Genomic DNA, 10,100 nt, shown 5'->3' on the forward strand with positions numbered 1-10,100 from the left:
TGCTGTATAGAGATGGGAAATGGACTCGTCATCTTGTCTTCTTCTGTTGGTCGACCTTGCTCCTCCATCGTTGTTCCTCTTCCGAGTCCCTGAAAGTATAAAACTGGCACAATGTTAGTAAAACTTCAAAAGAATGCAACAAATCACGAAAAGTTACTTACCACTTTGGGCCATGTTGGCTGCTGTATAGAGATGGGAAATGGACTCGTCATCTCGTCTTCCTCTGTTGGTTGGCCTTGCTCCTCCATCGTTGTTCCTCTACCGAGTCCCTGAAAGTATAAAACTGGCACAATGTTAGTAAAACTTCAAAAGAATGCAACAAATCATGAAAAGTTACTTACCACTTTGGGCCATGTTGGCTGCTGTATAGAGATGGGAAATGGACTCGTCATCTCGTCTTCCCCTGCTCCTCCATCGTTGTTCCTCTTCCGAGTCCCTGAAAGTATAAAACTGGCAATATTTCAGTAAAACTTCAAAAAAATGCAACAAATCACAAAAAGTTACTTACCACTTTGGGCCATGTTGGCTGCTGTATAGAGATGGGAAATGGACTCGTCATCTCGTCTTCCTCTGTTGGTCGACCCTGCTCCTCCATCGTTGTTCCTCTTCCGAGTCCCTGAAAGTATAAAACTGGCACAATGTTAGTAAAACTTCAAAAGAATGCAACAAATCATGAAAAGTTACTTACCACTTTGGGCCATGTTGGCTGCTGTATAGAGATGGGAAATGGATTCGTCATCTCGTCTTCCTCTGTTGGTCGACCCTGCTCCTCCATCGTTGTTCCTCTTCCGAGTCCCTGAAAGTATAAAACTGGCACAATGTTAGTAAAACTTCAAAAGAATGCAACAAATCACGAAAAGTTATTTACCACTTTGGGCCATGTTGGCTGCTGTATAGAGATGGGAAATGGACTCGTCATCTCGTCTTCCCCTGCTCCTCCATCGTTGTTCCTCTTCCGAGTCCCTGAAAGTATAAAACTGGCACAATGTTAGTAAAACTTCAAAAGAATGCAACAAATCACAAAAAGTTACTTACCACTTTGGGCCATGTTGGCTGCTGTATAGAGATGGGAAATGGACTCGTCATCTCGTCTTCCTCTGTTGGTCGACCCTGCTCCTCCATCGTTGTTCCTCTTCCGAGTCCCTGAAAGTATAAAACTGGCACAATGTTAGTAAAACTTCAAAAGAATGCAACAAATCACGAAAAGTTACTTACCACTTTGGGCCATGTTGGCTGCTGTATAGAGATGGGAAATGGACTCGTCATCTCGTCTTCCTCTGTTGGTCGACCTTGCTCCTCCATCGTTGTTCCTCTTCCGAGTCCCTGAAAGTATAAAACTGGCACAATGTTAGTAAAACTTCAAAAGAATGCAACAAATCACGAAAAGTTACTTACCACTTTGGGCCATGTTGGCTGCTGTATAGAGATGGGAAATGGACTCGTCATCTCGTCTTCCTCTGTTGGTTGGCCTTGCTCCTCCATCGTTGTTCCTCTACCGAGTCCCTGAAAGTATAAAACTGGCACAATGTTAGTAAAACTTCAAAAGAATGCAACAAATCACAAAAATTCAAGTGAATAAAATCAGTACAACACAATTCATTGAAAAATCAGAAAACAATGACAGTGAATTCAGGAAGACGAATGAGGGGGAAAGGGAAGGGGATGGTTAGTTATGTTAGAGTCAGCAGGGGCCAGGGGGTAGGGGAAAGAAGGGAGAAAATCAAAAATACTTCCATATAAGCTTCCTTTGCTGTTGCTGTGGCTTCTGGTGATGTTTCTTCTGAACTGTCTCAGCATTTCTGCTTCCTGTCAATTCAAAATCAATAGGTCAAAGCCTGACAAAGCCAACATCAATTGGAAAGCCAAAATACTGGGAAAAGGTACAAAGAGGTCAAGTATGAATCTTACCCCATTTTCTGCTCATGAATGCTGTTAAATGGGAAAGGGACTGCTCCTCACTTCAGGATCCTGGTCAGCCTCAAATTTCTTCTGCTCTTATAAAGAGAAAACAGACACATCATAGGGGAGACACTCTCATTTCACATGAAGTATGAAACTTCATTTAAAAGCATAGATAATCAAAGATTATAAATGTAAGGAAGCTCACCTCGGACAGAATGTTATCAGTTTAAGTAATGCAAATCTCACATCATATTTCCTTAACAGTTAGTATTTATCCTGACAACAATATTCAAGCAAATTCTGTTTAAATAGGTTTTAAAGTTCATTGAGGATTGACATTTTCCAAATACTTGAACCTGGTCACTTGTTTGAAGAATGCAGGTCAGATCCAGCATCCGAAGCAAGTTTCAAATGTCCATCTTTAGATGCATCATCCATGCAAGTTTGGTCAGGGTAGAGCTGAGTTGGGAATAATTTCATCACTCATCTGGAAAAAGTAGGTCAGATCAAGCATCCGAAGCAAGTCTGGTAGTGTCCATTCCTAGATGCATCATCCATGCTTGTTTGGATCGGGTAGGACTTACAGTTTCTTGGGAATGGACCTGCTCCAAAAACCTTAACCTGGTCACTCATCTGGAAAATGTGGGTCAGATCCAGCATCCGAATCAAGTCTGATAGTGTCCATTCCTAAATGCATCATCCATGCAATTTTGGTCCAGGTACGACTTATACTTACTAGAACATGGACTTGCTCCTAAAACTCTACCATGGCACAAATGCTAACCCTGAGGCTGGTGTCAGGGTATAGCATAACTACATCTTGACTTTGTTGAGGTAAGTTCAAGTTCAAAATAAAGCTTTAAGGTAAAAAAAATTTTTGCATTTGAATAACCTTCATCAATATCTCTAATTTGATTGTGATCATTCAACAGGTTAATAGTTATATTAGAATGACTATTTCCAAATATTTCCTTGCTCCAAAAATTTTGACTCTTTCACTCATCCATAAAATGTAGGTTGGATTCAGAATCTAAAGCAAGCCTGGTAATGGATCCATGAAAGATTGGTCAAAATAGGCCTTATAGTTAATTGGAAATGAGACTAGCTCAAAAAACTTTTAACCTAGTCACTCATATTAAAAATAAAGGCCAGATTCAGCATCCGAGGCAAGCCTGGTAGTGTACTTCCATATATTTTATTTTGGATGTACATGTTTGATTCTTGTAAGTTTGGTCAAAATACTTGGAAATGACACCTGCTTCAAAAACATTAACCTGATCATTCTTTTAAATTAGCTGAAATTGCAGTCTCTGAAACCCTGGTTGGTACAATGAAACATACTTGAAGCATCTTACATGCATCCCTTAGGGGCTAGGGCATAGATGTACTTAAAAAGAAGTCTGCTCCAAAAACTTTCATCTGGGACACCAACACTTGCACTGATCCCATGGGTGTTACTAATATTCCTGTCCACTTCATATTGGTGAGCAAAAAAATGATTAAAATGCATATTTTTTATGCCATCTCTGATTTGATGAATAAATTTATGCAAGTAAAATGTCATGCCGACAACCTCACCGCTTGATTTCCAGCAGAATCCGGAAAGGGGGCAAAACATCAATTGGCTGGGCTATTCCATTTGAGAAAAAAGTGACATTTGGTTGAAATTTAAAAAAAACCCATAATTTTGTCATTTTTCTATTTATGTAAATAAATAATAGTTTATCTTTTATTTGCAAGGTACTCATTGACTTTTTTACTTGCATATGATGTATTAAGGTACAGGAGTACCTCCCTCTTTTTCAAAAGGGAGGGGAGTTTAGTGTGGTATGAGTGTGTGCAGGTATGTGTTAACTTGACACTGTGTGCGATGCGCAAGTGTGTGTAAGTTGTCGTCTGTTGTGCATGGTGGTGTGTAGATCTAGTCACTTGTATTGCAGGAGAGATTGCGTATTATAATATTGTAAGTCTTGTATGATTAATGCTGAATACAAATATAAACAATTACTATCATTGTCAGTTTATACATACAATACTTCAACATTCACTCAATCAGTATTTGGAGCACGTCGTTTATATATTTATTTGAACATCAATTAGATTATACATTACAGAGTCCAAATATTTTATAACCAAATTTTGTTTGTTTTGATTGTCTGTTGGAAATTTTCTTTGGTGAAATTGGGAAAACACATACTTTTTGCCATTATGAATGGAGCAAAAAACAGGCCCCTTCGACACCCTAAAAATGCCTGTCAGTAAAAATATGCCATCTGTCAGTTAAAAAATATTTGCATACATTTGCCACCCACTTTTTTGAAAAAACTGTGTTTTTATTGCGCACAAAAAAGTGCGCTCGGTTCTCGATTTATTTCTCCATGTTTTTAAACTGTGATCTCAAAACATTACTAACCGTGTGTTCCGCACATATTCTTTCGCTGTTTCCACGACCAAACATTCCTCATAATTGTTGTTAATAGTCCTCCTGACCCTGATATTGTAATCATAGAACATTTCGCTTACTATATACTGCCATTTTGGTTTCAAAGATAATTCGGTCTAATATGCTTTGTTCAGATGTCAACTACGAGAGTACTTGATAGAGGAGAAAGGATTGTTTAAAATCTTCCCTTTTTGCAACTGAGGTAGGAATTATTTTAATGCAATTGTCCTATTTAAGAATACAGACTATTTTGTGTCATTTGTAAGAACCGAGCCACTTTTTTGTGCGCAATAAATATACAGTTTTTTCAGTGGGTGGCACTATAGCTCTCCGGTCTATCAATCTTTTTTTTGGGAGAGCTACAGATCTGCAGCTATAAAAATATTTGCATTATCAATACACAGTTGATTCAGGGCAAAGTTAATCCCACTTAGGATCTGATGTCCCAAACTTATGCAGAGTCTAAAAGCACAATACATTTTCAAACGATATTTCACTTTTTTGTTTTATAGATTAATTCACCTGTAGGTTTTAAGCTGTCCCTTTCCGCAGCTTAAAAATACTTTATCAACGTTTTATCAATACGTGCATCTGAATCCGACAAATGTTATTTCAAATAATGTTAACTGTTTTCCCCAACCAACTCACCTGACCGTCCACTGACGCCAAATTTGCTGTTCGCGCCACATGTCAAAATTTAAAACTCACAATTTCGATCCCGATGCAAATAAATTACAAATGCATGCAAGAAACAAATAATAAATTTATGTATTAATCAATCCCCCAATTATAAAACAATTTTAGCAGTTAATCTAGAATATGCTCTACCTCTGGGCAGGACAAAATATTTATGTCTCAAACCTGTCTTGTTATATAAGCGACATTGCTAGGTTACTGGAAGAGAGGGGGGGGGGGAGGTTCTGAGATAATTTTTTTAAAAGAAATAAATGCGTTTCAATTTTTCATGTATTTGGTTGATTTTTATGGATTCTATTGCATTTTGAAAATGTGAAAAACCTCTTAACCGAAAGTTTTTTTTTTTTATTTTAATGCATATTTGCAAGATTAAATGCGACGAATATATCCTGTCCTATTTATTCCCTTGTAACTACATTTCCCCTAAAATTGCAGACTATTTTGTGTCATTTGTAAAACTATCTACAGCTGTCTAAGGAGATCTGGAAGTTGTGTCGTTTGACCACTGACCAGGGAAAATACCCTTTGAAAATGGCGGGGATGTCAAAATATACAACCTTCCTCAGAGAAATTAAACAAATTCTTAAACATTTTTTATTACAACAGCTTTAGAATATTTACCTCAATTTTTGATCATCTCTGGGCTCCTGTAATGCACTTTCGACTGAAAAATGTAATGAACTGATCTGAAAGTCTGCTGCGCAGTTACCTGTTACTGCTTTGTGAATTCAGTTGTGAATTATGTTCAAACATCATGCTCACGTGATTTAATTACGTATTCATCATTCATTACACTACTGCGGTCATTAAATCGTGAAATATAAACTAACGCTGCGAGTACACAATTTTTTTGTTACATGTATATTGTAAATTTCAACAGAAAATCTTGTGCGTGGGTATTTTAATAAACTTTTTAAAATTACAGTCATGAATTACATTTATATGTAACAGTTATGTTTATTCAAAATAATATACCGGTATAAACATACATTGTAGACGGTAAAATATTCATGAATATACTTTAATATATAGGGTATATCAATCTATAATTGCTTGCATGCTTATTTTGAGTGCAGAATACCAAGTCATAATTATATTATATTTCAAGATTAAAAGCATGGCCTAGACTCCCAATCATAGTAGGACTAGGACACAATAAATAGGCCAAGATTTTTCCTCAAATTCAATTTTTCTGAAACTTTGATATTTTGTTCTAGGATACAAAATCTCTCTTTATATATGATATGAAAGAAATTCAACCACACATTTTTTGCCCACATAGTCTGAAATATGGCCTATCATTTAGTAAAAAAAAGTATTTCTTAAAAAAAAAAGTGGTCCATCCGGGACCTGAACTCAGGACCTCTCACATGCGAAGCGATAAACATACATGTACCACTAGACCACGGAATCGCTTTACATGGCATTAAGTACATACAGAAGTGAAGTCACATACATGTAGATATTCATGTTCGGTATTGTCAAAATTTTACACAATCCATGTTTGATTTATTTGGCCTTTACTAAATTAAACAGTTCTAATAGATGTAATAATAACAAAATGTCCGCCGGGAACCTGTTTTATACGCAATAACTCTCCTCATGCCCCTGTGCTAAAAATAGCGACATGTAATACTATAAATATTAATAAAACAAACGGGACAGGGCACTTTGAGAGGGGTGAGAGAGGTCCTAAGGAGTTTTGGTATAAAATTGCATTGCATAACCTCAAAATCTTCTTGAAATATCGCCCGGAAATGATAGTGTTACACACAGACAGAATGTATAAATACGACCTTGAACTTTGACTTTTTGACCTCAAAATCAATAGGGGTCTTCATTAGGCCACATGGAGTTGCTATGTAAAATTTCATTGCAACAGTTCAAATGGTTCTAGAGACATCTTGTGGAAACGAAAGTGTTACAACAGACAGAATTTGATTATCAAACATCACATGTTAATACATACTGATGAGAGCTATGCAACTGCATCACCATTTTAACCTTGACCTTCCCTTTGACCTCTTGATCTCACTTTTCTCAAATAAGTGCTTTGCTCAGTTTTAAAGATACCATTCAAGATAGTGTTACCAAACTTCATATGCTGATACATACTGAAGAGACCTATTCAACTACATCAACATTTTTGACCTCGACCTTTCCTTTGACCTTGATCTCAGCTTTCTTAAAGTAATGTTTAGCTCAGTTTTTAAGAAATCATCCAAGATATCTTTATCAAACTTCATTAGCTGATAAATACTGATGAGAGCTATTCGACTGCATCAGCATTTTGACCTTGACATTTCCTTTGACCTTTACCTCATTTTCTTAAATCAGTGTCAATCTTCATATGCTGCTATATACTGATTTAAGCAATTCAACTGCATAAACATTTTTTGACCTTGACCTTTCATTTGACCTTGATATCACTTTCATCAAATTGTGTTTAAGTCAGTTTTAAAGAAATCATTCAAGTTATTTTTATTAAACTTCATATGTTGATACAAATTGATGAGAGACATTCAACTGCATTAATATTTTAGACCTTGACTTTTCTTTGACCTTTGACCTCACTTTTCCTATATTAGTGCCAAACTTCATATGCTAATACATGTACATAGTTTTTTACCTTGACCTCAGTTTTATCACAAATTGGTTTTAAGTCAGCCTTAAATAAACAATTCACAATATTTTTTTCAACTTCATATGCTGATGAGAGCTTTTCAATTGCATCAACATTTTTTGACCTCATACATACTAATATAAGCAATTCAACTGCATCACTATTCAAGATATTCTGATCAAATTTCATTCAGTTATACAAATTTTCATGTTGCGTTTCTAATATACCCTCGGCGGGGCATTCATGTCCTATGGACACATTTCTAGTTATGTACGAAAAGAAAGGTTAAAAACGTCAGATGCGTGTGTGACCAAGGGGCCATGAAATTTCCAATTTCAGAAGAGATACTCTTATCATCATAACTATGTATGAAGTTGGTCAGGAGCAGAGGAGAAGTCAATTTTCAAAGAATTAATGAATTTTTACTGTATATCATGGGATCATGAAATTCACAATTTTTGTTCCACATTAACCATAGATGATATATGCCAAAATTGGTTGAGCAGTTTCAGAGAAGAAGCTGAAAATATTCAAATGTTAATGAACAACACACAATGGACAACACATGCTGAAAATATTCAAATGCTAATGCAAGACACAAAATGGACAACACATGATGACGGATGACAGCCGATAGCAAATGATCTTCCCCTCTTTCAAGGATGCTTTGTAAAATCTGTACCAGTAGTTCTTGAGAAGTTGAAAATGTGAAAAGCTTCGAGAAAAACAACTACTGATCAGAAAAGCTCACTTTAGCCCTCCATTCAAGTGAGATATCAACCTGTCTCACAATTTCAACTAGCACTTCACAACATGTCTGTCTGTCTGTTCATCCTAGCTGCAGAACTGTAGCTCTCGGCTTGAGAAAATGCGGACAGATAAAGCAGATAAAGATCTACATCTATGTTCATCCTTGTCATTTTATGTGAAGTCCATTTATTAATCATTTATCAAATTTTGATTTCTCTTTCCATTTAAATTTTTCTTAGCCTGCTCTTTCGACACAGTTTCAAATGAATACGCTACAAGTATTTGATTAGAACCGAGTGACTAAAGATATTCCAGTTACACATTACAAAAATAAACATTACTATTGATGCAACCTGAATTACAAGAAATAATTTTATTCAGTTCATAGTTAAGCATCATTACTACAGCATGAACAGACCATACTGACAAATATATCTGACATTGACAAAGTACTTGCAAAACACTGTTCCACATCAAGATCATTTAAAGTTCCACAAGAAAAACAGTTATCAAGGTTATTCTGTGTAGAATCTTATAATTGAACCATGTTTGATACATAAACAAGTATCCTTGAAAAAAAATAAGATATACCCCAACATTGTTCAATACAATGGATGAGGTACATTTATATAGTTATTGCAATATCTGCTCTGCTAATGAAAAAGTGGTAAGACATTGCCTCAAGATCAAATTCTCTGACAATATATCAACTGCCGGTGGTAAAATAGAAATCCTATATGAACTTGGACATCTAAGTTTGGTATAAATGGTAAGCTTGCAAACACTGATCAATTACTACATGTACTTACAAACACTAGAAGCTTGAATACGTAAAGTTATAGATCAAAATAAGGAAGGGAACGTGTTGATTGTGCGATTCAGATGTAAGAGTGATTGTCGCTAACTGTTCTATAAAAAAGTAGAAATGTGCCAAAAACGTCTTTCAAAATTTTATTTTATACATTTGTAATTACTTCTGTCAATGTCTTGAGAGGAATATAGTTTTAGCATTGCCTAGAAAAGTAGAATTGAATGAGAAGGCTGTCTATTTAATGATACTGTAGAAGTACTTTTTTGTGGATTTACACTGTTTACACCCTCACAAACTTTCTGCAGAAATTTGTCCCATCAAACTTAATACTCATATAAGGTATATAATGATAGTTTTTAAATAACAGAAATAGAGATTGGCAGAAATATGAACCCATAAAAAGTATGCCTATTATTTTTTTTCCCTTCTGCCATTCTGTGGAGAATTTTTACCCTTGTTATCAAGCATGAATCAAAATAACAAAAATATGGAATAAATACACAGACATTTACTTTCATTAAGTCATATTTCAAACATAAACAGATAAAGACTTGATATATAAATATTATCCAACAAAGCAATGTCTGCTGGTCTTGAGAGTTCGTTATAATCTCTTTAATTATAACTAGAACTACATTATTCAATGGAGAAAATTTATATAAAAAAAAGTTTTTTAATAATATCTTCTAATAGTGAAGAGAATACTTGCACTCAACATCATCATTCACCAAAGTATGAAATGAAATAATCACAAATTTTCCGAACTTGGAACAATAACACCTGCACCTATTATAAACACATGCACACTTGTACACAAAATAAAACCATCTGACATTAGCAAAGTGAACTGAAATTTATATATACATTATAATAAA

At 35.3% G+C, this 10,100-nt stretch overlaps 1 long non-coding RNA gene across 1 annotated transcript; it reads right to left on the minus strand.

The window, feature by feature from the left end:
- Positions 1-946: 946 nt before the first annotated feature.
- On the minus strand, positions 947-5,808 carry LOC134258991 (uncharacterized). Its single transcript, XR_009990256.1, has 3 exons — positions 5,663-5,808; positions 1,909-1,994; positions 947-1,806 (listed from the first exon to the last, which is right to left on the minus strand). It is a non-coding gene; the product is annotated as an uncharacterized LOC134258991 (long non-coding RNA).
- Between the last annotated feature and the right edge of the window lie 4,292 nt (positions 5,809-10,100).

Source organism: Saccostrea cucullata, unplaced genomic scaffold (assembly GCF_032062105.1).
Source record: "Saccostrea cucullata isolate Sc308-1 unplaced genomic scaffold, CSIRO_AGI_Scuc_v1 ctg2193, whole genome shotgun sequence".
NCBI classification, from domain to species: Eukaryota; Metazoa; Mollusca; class Bivalvia; order Ostreida; family Ostreidae; genus Saccostrea; species Saccostrea cuccullata.